The sequence below is a fragment of the Pan paniscus genome, chromosome X (genome assembly GCF_029289425.2).
Source record: "Pan paniscus chromosome X, NHGRI_mPanPan1-v2.0_pri, whole genome shotgun sequence".
Classification (NCBI taxonomy): Eukaryota; Metazoa; Chordata; class Mammalia; order Primates; family Hominidae; genus Pan; species Pan paniscus.
The window spans coordinates 75,244,905-75,258,154 of NC_073272.2; the positions used below are offsets into that span (position 1 = coordinate 75,244,905).

The 13,250-nt window shown below is 40.0% G+C and overlaps 1 long non-coding RNA gene across 1 annotated transcript in view; it reads left to right on the forward strand.

Annotated features, from left to right (window-relative positions):
• The window catches only part of LOC134729782 (uncharacterized), a 142,239-nt gene that overhangs the window by 69,012 nt on the left and 59,977 nt on the right, over positions 1-13,250 (forward strand). Inside the window, exon 3 of the long non-coding RNA XR_010111207.1 lies at positions 6,269-6,373. This is a non-coding gene — a long non-coding RNA (uncharacterized LOC134729782). The remainder of the gene's footprint in view (positions 1-6,268; positions 6,374-13,250) is intronic.

The window sequence follows — 13,250 nt, forward strand, 5'->3', positions numbered from 1 at the left end:
CATAGATAGCTCTTATTTTGAGATATATCCCATCAATATCTAATTTATTGAGAGTTTTTAGCATGAAGGGTTGTTGAATTTTGTCAAAGGCCTTTTCTCCATTTATTGTGATAATCGTGATTTTTGTCATTCATTCTGTTTATATGCTGGATTGCCTTTATTGATTTGCGTATATTGAACCAGCCTTGCATCCCAGGAATGAAGCCCACTTGATCATGGTGGATAAGCTTTTTGATGTGCTGCTGGATTCAGTTTGCCAGTATTTTATTGAGGATTTTTGCATCAATGTTCATCAAGGATATTGGTCTAAAATTCTCTTTTTTTTGTGTGTCTCTGCCCGGCTTTGGTATCAGAATGATGCTGGCCTCATAAAATGAGTTAGGGAGGATTCCCTCCTTTTCTGTTGATTGAAATAGTTTCTGAAGGAATGTACCAGTTCCTCCTTGTACCTCTGGTAGAATTTGACTGTGAATCCATCGGGTCCTGGAGCTTTTTTGGTTGGTAAGCTATTAAGTAATCCCTCAATTTCAGAGCCTCTTATTGGTCTATTCGGAGATTCAACTTCTTCCTGGTTTAGTCTTGGGAGAGTGTATGTGTCGAGGAATTTATCCATTTCTTCTAGATTTTCTAGTTTATTTGCGTAGAGGTGTTTGTAGTATTCTCTGATGGTAGTTTGTATTTCTGTGGGATCAGTGGTGATATCCCCTTTATCATTTTGTATTGCGTCCATTTGATTCTTCTTTCTTTTCTTCTTTATTAGTCTTGCTAGCAGTCTATCAATTTTGTTGATCATTTGAAAAAAGCAGCTCCTGGATTCATTGATCTTTGAAGGGTTTTTTGTGTCTCTTTTTCCTTCAGTTGTGCTCTGATCTTAGTTATTTCTTGCCTTCTGCTAGCTTTTGAATCTGTTTGCTCTTGCTTCTCTCGTTCTTTTAATTGTGATGTTAGGGTGTCAATTTTAGATCTTTCCTCCTTTCTCTTGTGGGCATTTAGTGCTATAAATTTCCCTCTACAAACTGGTTTAAATGGGTCCCAGAGATTCTGGTATGTTATGTCTTTGTTCTCGTTGGTTTCAAAGAACTTATTTATTTCTGCCTTCATTTCGTTATGTACCCAGTAGTCATTCAGGAGCAGGTTGTTCAATTTCCATATAGTTGAGCAGTTTTGAGTGAGTTTCTTAATCTTGAGTTCTAGTTTGATTGCACTATGGTCTGTGAGACCGTTTGTTATCATTTCTGTTCTTTCACATTTGCTGAGGAGTGCTTTACTTCCAACTATGTGGTCAGTTTTGGAATAGTTGTGGTGTGGTGCTGAGAACAATGTATATTCTGTTGATTTGGGGTGGAGAGTTCTGTAGGTGTCTATTAGGTCTTCTTGGTGCAGAGCTGAGTTCAATTCGTGGATATCCTTGTTGACTTTGTGTCTCATTGATCTGTCTAATGTTGACAGTGTGGTGTTAAAGTCTCCCATTATTATTGTGTGGGAGTCTAAGTCTCTTTGTAGGTCTCTAAGGACTTGCCTTATGAATCTGGGTGCTCCTTTATTGGGTGCATATATAGTTAGGATAGTTAGCTCTTCTTGTTGAACTGATCCCTTTACCATTATGTAATGGCCTTCTTTGTCTCTTTTGATCTTTGTTGGTTTAAAGTCTGTTTTATCAGAGACTAAGATTGCAACCCCTGCATTTTTTTGTTTTCATTTGCTTGGTAGATCTTCCTCCATCCCTTTATTTTGAGCCTATGTGTGTCTCTGCACATGAGATGGGTTTCCTGAATACAGCACACTGATGGGTCTTGACTCTTTATCCAATTTGCCAGTCTGTGTCTTTTAATTGGAGCATTTAGCCCATTTACATTTAAGGTTAATATTGCTATGTGTGAATTTGATCCTGTTATTATGATGATAGCTGGTTGTTTTGTCGTTAGTTGATGCAGTTTCTTCCTAGCCTCGATGGTTTTTACAATTTGGCATGCTTTTGCAGTGGCTGGTACCAGTTGTTCCTTTCCATGTTTAGTGCTTCCCTCAGGACCTCTTGCAGGGGAGGCCTGGTGGTGACAAAATCTCTCAGCATTTGCTTGTCTGTAAAGGATTTTATTTCTCCTTCACTTATGAAGCTTTGTTTGGCTGGATATGAAATTCTGGGTTGAAAATTCTTTTCTTTAAGAATGTTAAATATTGGCCCCCACTCTCTTCTGGCTTGTAGAGTTTCTGCCAGGAGATCCGCTGTTAGTCTGGTAGGCTTCTCTTTGTGGGTAACCCGACCTTTCTCTCTGGCTGCCGTTAACATTTTTTCCTCATTTCAACTTTGGTGAATCTGACCATTATGTGTCTTGGAGTTGCTCTTCTAGAGGAGTATCTTTGTGACATTCTCTGTATTTCCTGAATTTGAATGTTGGCCTGCCTTGCTAGATTGGGGAAGTTCTCCTGGATAATATCCTGCAGAGTGTTTTCCAACTTGTTTCCATTCTCCCCGTCACTTTCAGGTACACCAATCAGACGTAGATTTGGTCTTTTCACATAGTCCCATATTTCTTGGAGGCTTTGTTCATTTCTTTTTATTCTTTTTTCTCTAAACTTCTCTTCTCACTTCATTTCATTCATTTGATCTTCCTTCACTGATACCCTTTCTTCCAGTTGATCACATCGGTTACTGAGGCTTGTGCATTCATCATGTAGTTCTTGTGCCGTGGTTTTCAGCTCCATCAGGTTCTTTAAGGGCTTCTCTGCATTGGTTATTCTAGTTAGACATTCGTCTAATCTTTTTTCAAGGTTTTTAACTTCTTTGTCATGGATTCAACTTCCTCCTTTAGCTCAGAGTGGTTTGATCATCTGAAGCCTTCTTCTCTCAGCTCGTCAAAGTCATTCTCCATCCAGCTTTGTTCCATTGCTGGTTCGGAGCTGCGTTCCTTTGGAGGAGGAGAGGCACTCTGATTTTTAGAATTTTCAGTTTTTCTGCTGTTTTTTCCCCATCATTGTGGTTTTATCTACCTTTGGTCTTTGATGATGGTGACGTACAGATGGGGTTTTGGTGGGGATGTCCTGTTTGTTAGTTTTTCTTCTAACAGTGAGGACCTTCAGCTGCAGGTTTGTTGGAGTTTGCCGGAAGTCCATTTCAGACCCTGTTTGCCTGGGTATCCTCAGCAGAGCCTGCAGAACAGCTGATATTGGTGAACAGCAAAGGTTGCTGCCTGATCCTTCGTCTGGATGTTTTGTCTCAGAGGAGTACCTGGCCTTGTTAGGTGTCAGTCTGCCCCTACTGGTTGGTGGCTCCCAGTTAGGCTACTCGGGGGTCAGGGACCCACTTGGGGAGGCAGTCTGTCCATTCTCAGATCTCCAGCTGCGTGCTGGGAGAACGATTACTGTCTTCAAAGCTGTCAGACAGGGACATTTAAGTCTGCAGAGGCTTGTGCTGCCTTTTGTTTGGCTATGCCCTGCCCCCAGAGGTGGAGTCTACAGAGGCAGGCAGGCCTCCTTGACCTGGGGTGGGCTCCACCCAGTTCGAGCTTCCTGGCCACTTTGTTTACCTACTCAAGCCTTGGCAATGGTGGGCGCCCCTCCCCCAGCCTCGCTGCGGCCTTGCAGTTTGATCTCAGACTGCTGTGCCAGCAATAATTGAGGCTCCGTGGGCGTGGGACCCTCCGAGCCAGGCACGGGATATAATCTCCTGATGTGCCATTTGGCAAGACTGTGAGAAAAGCGCAGTATTTGGGTGGGAGTGACCCGATTTTCCAGGTGCCGTCTGTCACCCCTTTCCTTGGCTAGGAAAGAGAATTCCCTGACCCCTTGCACTTCCCAGGTGAAGCGATGCCTCTCCCTGCTTCGGCTCACGCTCACTGTGCTACACCGATTGTCCTGCACCCACTTTCTGACAATCCCCAGTGAGATGATCCTGGTACCTCAGTTGGAAATGCAGAAATCATTTGTTTTGTGTGTTTCTCATGTTGGTAGCTGTTCCTATTTGGCCATCTTGACTCAGGCCCTGCTTTAACTGCTTTCTGTGCACCATTTGTTTAATCATGTTAAAAACTCTCAGAGGTTATACCATTATCATTCCCTTTTTGGAGATGTAGTAATTAAGACACAGACTTGCCTACAATTCATATAGAAAGTAAGTGATTGAGCCAATATTGAGAACTTAGGTGGCCTGACTCCGTGGCCAAGGCTCTTCAATATTATGCTTTGCTACCTCATAAGAGGCCAAAGATCCTTGAAAGAAGGTGAGTAGAAAGAGAAAAACTCCTAGTAGCTTTCTCTGCCTTTACTACTTCCCTTCAATCATTTCTTCTTTCTGTGTTACCTACTATTATTGTTATTTTGCCTATGATTAAATACTCCTGTCTCATTAACACTACCCTCACAGTGACTTGGTAGGAAATCTCTTAGTAGTCCTCATATCTTTGCCTCTATTGTAAGTATTTTATGTGGTGGTTGGTGAGTATTCCTACTAGTTTATCCTAATATGGAACTCTATGCTTGCATATTTCAGAGTCAGAAAGTGAGTGGGGCTGATGGACTGCTGGAATAAACAGAGCAGGCTTTCTATATGAATTAGTTCATGGGTATGTGGAATGAGGATGTCTTGTCTTCATGCTAGACAAATATCAAAAACCAGGAATAGGGAGCAAGTTTCGCTGAAGGGAGGCTATGCTTGATAATACTAAGTCAAGGAAACTACAGGCAGCTGGTCAAAGCTAGCCTATTACCAGTTTTTGTAAATAAAAATTTATTGGAATACAGCCATCCATTCACTTATGTATTGTCTGTGGCTGCTTTTGTGTGATGACTGCAGAATTGAGTTGTTGCAGCAGAGACCATATGGCCCACAGAGGCTAAGATAACTACTATTTGGCCCTTTGCAGAAATATTTTGCCAGCCCTTGATGTATGAGATGGAGCATCCTGTATTATTCGAGGTTTCTATGCAGGGAAATGCTAAGAGATTAAATTTGAGTTTTAGATAGAGACATTTGGAAGCACTGAGAAGAAGAAATCTAGATTCAGGGGCCAGAGAGATCAAAACAGGGTAAAAAAGAACTAGCGAGCACTGAGAGCAAGTAGATAAAAGGGATTAGCATTTAGATGTGCCAGTGAAGATAGGTTTTCCAGGATTTGACTGAAGTGTGTGTGTGTGTGTGTTTGTGTGTGTGTGTATGTGTATGCATGTGTATGTTGAGAAAGGAGGATTTCTAATTCTGAGAAAATGAGAGGACAGAGAGAGGAACATAGTACAAAAAGATAGAAGAAATACCCTCCCATTTCTGTAATTTCTGTTTGAAATGACCACTACATTTCTTTCTGCAGAAAGAGTTTTCTTTGCAGAAATTTTCCCTAGGGCTGGTCTGCCAGGACCTGTATTTCTTAGGCAACAGTGCCCCTAGTGTCTATATGACAGCATCACAATCTGCTAGACAAGATTTCTTGACGAGGGCTTAAAAAAGACCAATTGCAAAGATCACATTGCTGAGACAGTTTTTCCTTCTTTGTCAAAATTGATATAGATGACCAGGTACACTCTCACCAGAAATACACTGGTAAAGTCTGCTTATTAGGAGAGGCTGTGGAGGGTGGACCTGGTGTCTTTTTTTTGCCTTGTGAGGCTAATTCATATAAATGTCAGGTATAAAAATAGTATCTTCTTTCAAGAAACTGCCTTCAGCTTTGCCATATCTACAATGCCATGGACTAAGAATAACACCTTAATGAGTTTTGAGGGTTACTTTTCACAGGTGGTCTATGGCAGGAACTACTGAATTTATGAACTGCCCCTCTTTGTCATCCTTTGCCTATCCTTCAAGACCAGGATAGCTGCCTTCCAGTTGAAGCCTTGTTATTATGTGAAAGCACAAGAAGATGCCAAGTCAAGATCCAGTCCCAGTTGTGCAAAGCACCACCCCTATCATGTAGAAGCCTGGATGTCTTAGTCCTCAGGGCTGCCCTTACTTTTCCAGGGGATAGCCATAATTCTCAACCAAAAGTCTTTAGTCCCAACCTTAAACACACACTGAGTGTGTCAATTCAGTGCGCGGTCCTCCATTATACCCTTTCAAGGGAGACTGGCCTATCTTTTGGCACTAGCCTCAAGGAGCCAGGAATGGCAGGCAGTCATGAGCTACACATCATGGGAATTAAATTGAAAGTGTAAATGAAAAGAGTATAATGGGGTAGGTCTACTCTGACTTTTGTTCTGCTTTCAATCTCTAATTATTTTGGCATGGAACAGTTAAAGTAAATAATGACTAGTTACAATTGTGTCAATATATTTCTTGCAGATTGAATGCGTTCATGCACAGATTTTATCATCTTGTTACTCAAACGACTGATGGCTTCTGTCCCTGCCTGAAAATTTCCTAAGAGGTAACAGTTCTAGGACACAGGTGAGTAGCAAGTGGGATTGCCCTCCCCACTTCCTTTTTTATTTTTTCCTGTTTTCACTATTTCCTTCTTTCTTCTCCATCTTTCCTGAATCTAAGTCCTCTCAATCTGGTAACCCCATCACTAATGGACATTTTTTTACTTTATTAATTTTATGTTATTTTTACATGTGACCTATACTTGTCATACATTTTTAAGTGTACGATACAGTATTGTTGACTGTAGGTACATTGTTGTATTCATTGGGGGGTAATCCAGAACCAGCATGTAGACTAGAAAGAATTCTAGAACAGGAGTTGTGAAAAGCTCCTTCTAGAAAGGAGTTGAAGTTTATCATTAAGTATCTTACTGGCATGGGGAATATTGCTTAATATGTCTGATGTCTGGTTTCTCACCTTTATTAAGGGGGTAGAGCCAGATGAGCTCTGAGATACCTGAAATCCATTTGAAATACTTTGAAACCCATGAACACATCTTTTCTAGTTCCCAGTGTTTCTGTGGGAGGATACAGAGATATCATGAGTTCACAATAAAGGAGAGTAAGGAAAAGGGAGAAGATGAAGAAAAGAGCTCATTCAGTGAGAGAGGAGTTAATTCTAACCCATGACATCTGTGGAGACTTTAGGATGAGGTGAGAAGTGAGCATAATTTGAATATAAGGGAAGATAACTTCATGTTAGAGGCTTGAGTTTGATTCTTGGATCACTGGGGAAACAAGCTTTGGAGCTAGACTTCCTGGGTTTGAATCCAAGCATCACTACTTAGCAGCTATGATATTTATATGATTTAGAATCATCCATACCATGGGGATAAAATGGTAATTTGTTATGATTAAATGAGTTAACATATATAAATGTCTTAGAACAGTGTATGGTAGTTAGTAATGTTTCTGTACAGAGAAATGGTAGGTGACTAGGTAAACTTTTGATACACTTTTTGTAGATACTATTGAAGATGGATGCTAGAGCTTCAAGAGTCAGTTGTAGGTTAAACATATGCTATCGAGATGTCTTCTGGGCTAGAAAGCAAGCAGGATTCAGACCCACTCCCTCTCCCTCTCTTGATGTCCCTGTCTGTTTAATCGAGGGGTTTTCTCTGCAGAAATTTTCCCTAGGGTTGAACCTGAAGGTTCATGTTGGAGGAGAAGTTAAACAAGTATTTGTTTTCTCAAATGCTCAGAAGAGTGCCTGGCTCATAGTAGACACTATATATATATATACACACACATATATATACATATATATGTACACATATATATATACTATACATGTATATATATATGTATATATACTATACATATATATGTATATACATGATATATGTGTTACAAGTGAATGAATGATAGTTGGGACAATGGAATGAAATAGAGTTTACATTGCACACTAGACAGATTACTCTGGGAATGATAAAACCTTGCTGATGAATTAAGGGGAGAGAGACTGCTGATGTGCATGTCATTTGGGAGGCTCTCCTAGCAGTTCAGGTGAGATACAATCAGGGCTCACACCAGGATATGGGACATGTGAGTAAAGAGTTGATTGAGTGGTGTGGCCTTCCAGAGGTCAAAAGTGTAGAACTGGATAAAAGTGGGGTGGGTATGATGGCTAGTATTCAGCCTCAGTGACTGACCAGTGTAATATGTTTCCTAGAGTAGTAGAAACTGGAGTGGAGGGGATGAAGGTGAGCAGAAGAGGTGAAAGTGGGAAGAAACCCACCTTGCTTTTGCCCCAAGATTTGTTTTCAAGGGCCACTCTCTCTCCTGCTACACCTTGAGGCATATTCCAAAAACCTCCTTTAGGACTTCTGGCCAGGATTTCTATAGTTAGGCCATACTGTCTCTGCGGTTCACAATAAGGTGGGGTGGGTCTTCAAATTGAGAAAGCCAAAGACCATGTGAGCAAAGAAGGTGCTTACCATACTCAATGAGAAGTGGACTTCAGATTCATTAGAGGAGTATGCTGGCATCAAGACACCACTGAATATTTCAAACAAAGGTCACTTCATCATGTGTTTCATTCTGGAATTGGGTATTTTTCAAATTTCCTTATTTTTCACATTCAAATTTCCTTTATATGCAAATATTTAAAATATCTACAAATTCTTGTAAAATAAGACTAAAGAAAGGAGGACTTTCCCACAGTTGAGTCCACTGAACCAAAGTCAATCTGGGTTTTCCCCCGTATTATTGTTTTCTGTATTTATCCATAAATGATTGGTTTCTCAGCCTAGGATGATTGCTCTTCCGAGACAGGTACCTGCTTTTCCTTGTACATTTCTCCAACACAGTACTTTGCCTGGCATTTCAGGCATCTTGTACTGGTATCTTATGGTTCGAATTTGGCCTCCTCATACCACCATTGATTAGAATTCGAGCTAGAATCCAGGGACTATGAAGCATGAGAACTCTGTAACGCGTCCAAAAGCTGATGTTTTTCTGATGGTTTCATTGATCCTTCTTTATGATAATCAGAAACACCATCAAACAAAAGAGACCTTTGTGCATTTTCCTTTACTTGTAAACATGCAGAGACTTGGTCAATTGCTGTGCTGCAATTCATGATCCCAGGAGATATTTTTCTTCTCCTGTTTTGCACCACAAGTATGATTGGTGTATACATTAAGGCCTAGCTAGTAGAGTGAGGTGGAAATAGTCAAGATGTGTTATTATTATTTTTTCACTCTAAATATCCTAGTCCACATATATTAAGCTGCGGTTGGTGGCTTTTGGTTTTCCAAATGTACATAAGAAAGTAAGTAAAGACAAGTTGGGGATCTTTTAAACTCAAAACATTCTTGTCTTACTGGTCTTTTTCAACAAGTTATCCATATTCTCTAATAAGACTTTAATTATGTAGTCCTTTCACCTTCATAACCCACACCTTGGCCCACAGTCAACTGGGTACTTTTTCCTGTGAAGAAGCAACATGAAATGAACCAATACTCCAGTTACAGCATCATGGTTCTACTCCTGATTCTACTCCTGATCAGACCACTAAGGTGTGTGTGACCTGGGAAAACTCACTGGACATCTCTTTTTAGCTTTTGTCATTTTCCCCACTGTGGGAAAGGTAAGGCCTCCAGCCTAGCGTATTCATCCTTCTCCATTTTTCTGATGAGTTCTCTTATCCATTTCCCATAAGAACTGTTTTCAAATTTCTCCACCTTCTTCAAACTTCTATACTGAAACCACAACACACTATTGAGGTAAGCTAGAGTTCATAAAACAAGGTCCCAAGGATAATACATGATCTAGAAGTTCTGCTGAGGCTTGCTGCCTTATTAGTGTTCAAGCCTCAGTGGTCCACCACTGTTTCCTAGATCAGCACCCTCTCCCCCACACCCATCCTTATGTCATGCCCCCAGGTCCTTGAATATTGTATGTTGTAAGTTATGTGGAATATGGACAATAAAGAGATGCCATGCTGCTGACAGAGAAGTCTCAGACAATGCACTGTAAAAACAAGGTGGAGAAGATAGTCTCATGTATTATGGACCTTATGCAGATGAAATGTGAGGTCATGGATATGGGAAGGGTTTGATCTGGGTGAATCTGCCAATAATTGGAAGAGATAGAAGTGAAGAGCGTGTGGAGGTATATTGTGGTCTACAGACATACCTATATCCCTCGCATTTATTGGTTTTTGCATTTATTCATTTACTGTATAAGAGCCAACCTACTCCATCCAACCACTATGCTAGATACTAAAAATCTTGACACCACAGGAATTTGGAAAGTACAACACAATATGGTCTGATGTACAATAAAAATGGAATGTTTGCACTGGGTTTACTGGAAACTCATAAGAGGGCCACCTCATCTGGACTTGTGTTTCCATATCGGCTTCTGGAAGGAAGTAACATCCAATCTGAAACCTAAAGTATGAATAGTCATTGCACGGGCAAGCAGAGGTGAGAGATTGTGTTCTTGGCAGTGTGATTTGGCTGATGCAAAGGTCATAGGAACACAAAAATTCTGCAAGTTAAAGAAAATATATGGATTTTGTAATGCTTCAAGAGTGAAGGAAATGGTATGTAAATCCTGGGAATTATTTTCTACAGATTTAAGGCAAATAGATAGTGGGGAACCAAGTTAGTTGGAAGTTTAATTGATACAAGAGATATTAATTGCGTGAAATGTATAAGATTTGAGCTTATACTGAAAGACTGGGGTGAGGTCTTTCTAGCACAGACTCTGGTTAAAGAAGAGCCATTAGCCACATGTCAGAAATGTTAGAATTTTGGATGTGTTAGTGGAGTACCAGTGGTGATGTTCTATTTCCTGAAAAGTTTTGAACATTTATCAAAGATAAATTTAGTATATCCTTTAGTACATGGGAATTTCCTTTAAAATTTGTCCTTCTGTTTGTTTCCTTTATGGAAAAATCATTGAGAAAACCAGGGAAAGACTGGATGAGTTGGGGGGAGGGGGGACTGGTGGCCTGGAAATTGATTCACAAAGGCTACAATAATGGATTAAAAGAAAGGCGCTGAATTGGCTGCCAGAGGCAGTGGGAGGGGTGTGCCTTCTCCTTGTCTCCCCTTATTTGCATGTGAGACCAAGGTCCCAAGGAAACAGATGAGTCGAAAGGTCGTTTTTTCCTTTCTCACTGTCTTTGCACTCATATTGTTTGAGTCCCATGTCTCTAGTATAATGAACAGTGCACACACAAAAAGGAAAGATTGCTGGCCTGGAAGCCTGGTGGCCTGGATCCTGGTCTACTTTCTACCACTAAACGATTGTGTATCCTTGAACAAATTCTTTAACATCTCTGATTTCCAGTTTTCTCTCTGTAAAGTAAAAGTAGATGTGCTTTGAATTTCCAGTTTGTACCTTGTAGTATTTGTATGTGTCTGTAGGGTGCCCAGTTGAGAAAATAATGCAGTCCCTGCTGTGTGGTGTCTTAAAATCCATATACATATAGCCGACTGTCATATAATAATGCTAATGATGAGAACCTTATGAGAGATATTGCCTTCAGTGACAGAAAAGGGAATGATAAAAATTTCAGCTTAGGGAAGTCACAAATTTCTCATGTCAGTGATAAGATGTGAGCACAGCTTTGAATGATATAATAATGGGGGACAAATCAGGTTGAAGGAGCTAATCTCAGAATGTATAGGGCTTATTTTAGGGACACAACAAATAGTCCACAATGGATGGATCATGAAGTGTTTTAGGAAAGGTATTGCTTTTGAAAAGTGGATGGGAGCTAGAACCTGTTGGTCCTAATACGCTAAGCTCAGGGGATTCCAGGCTGATCTTGTAGGTACTTTAGAGGAAGCAAATAGGTTTGGGCCTAGGAATGAAGTAAGAGTCAGATCAGTGCTTCAGAAAAAATGATTTTTGATATTTAGCCTTAAAAAAGAATGAAATTCTGCCATTTGCAACAACATAGATGAACCTGGAGGACATTATGCTAAGTGAAATAAGCTGGGCAAAGAAAGACAAATACTGCATGCTCTCACTTATATGTGCAAGCTAAAATAATTGAACTCATAGAAGCAGAGAGTTGAATGGTGGTTCTCAGAGGGTGGGGATAGGGTAAATGGGAGATATGGGTCAAAGGATACAAAGTTACAGTTAGACAGGAAGAATAAATGACAAGTATTTAAGATGAAAAAAGGTAAGTGAAATTTCTTACTTTTATTATGGTCACTCTTACAATTTTTTTAAAAAAATTCACCTTGTAAAACCATTCATTCAAATGTTTTTATAGGCCTAGCCAAGACCTGATAATGTTTATAATATAAGCTCTAAATTAAAATTTTAAGATGTTATGTTTTTGAACTCCTTCCAAGGGAGTATTCCTGAGTAATATTATTCATTTACTGTTACTTATAAAGACTAAAAGTTTTACCTGCTCATAAAAAAAGAAAAATAAGTCTGTAATAATGTAAAGTTCAACTTCATGGTATCTCTGAATGCCTCATCCAGGGGAAAGGATTTCAGCATGGACTGAAGAACTCGTGAAATATGGGAAGAAGTTTTTTCCAGGTACAGGATCTTTCTGAGAAGATCCAATAGCCAAATAATAGAATGTGTGAGGGATATGTCGGGAGCTAGCAAGTAGGATAATGCTGTTCTATTTTCTGGAAAAAGTCAAATGTTCATCAGAGATTTGAGTATATTCTGTGGTTAATGGGATTAAAATTTTGTAAGTATGTTTGTGGTACAATGCTGAATGATGTTGATTTGTGATTGAAAAATATCACTGGGACAGCAGTGTAGGGGGTTGAATGAAGACTGTGAATCAGTCATCAGGGAAACAGAGTCTTATTTTAAAGATAGAGTTAATATAGACTGTCCCCTGCCTGGATTAGGGACAAAGAATGCAGTAGCCTTGCCTGGTACAGTAATGTCTATGTGAATGAACCTTCTCAACCATAGTGCTGCTTCAGGTCACAGCACTAGGGCCTCTTGCTATGCTCCCCTGTGAGCATAACCACTTATGCATAAGAAAGCCTCTGTCCCCAAGTCTTTCATTTGCTCTTCACTCTTCCCTGAAAGTTCCTCCCAGAGATCTTCTCTTAGCTATTGCTTCTATCTCCTGATTTTTATTTGTCAGAGAGGCCCTCTCTGACCTTTTTTCTTGAATTAAATTCCCTCAACTGGTCCCTCCCACACCCTCTGTAACTCTATATCATTCTTCCCTGTGTTATTTTCTTCTCATGACTTTACCAATGTCTGAAATAATCTTATTTTTATACTCAATTATTCCGCTAGAGGGTATAATGGCACTTAACACAAATTACCATAAAGTGAATATTCTAAGGCAGTGTGTTATGTCTTTGCAGAGCTCTATGGGCTATGTTGAGGAAGCTGCTTACAGACAAAATTGACAGCATGAAGAAAGGTGTGGTCCTTACAAGTATAGGGCC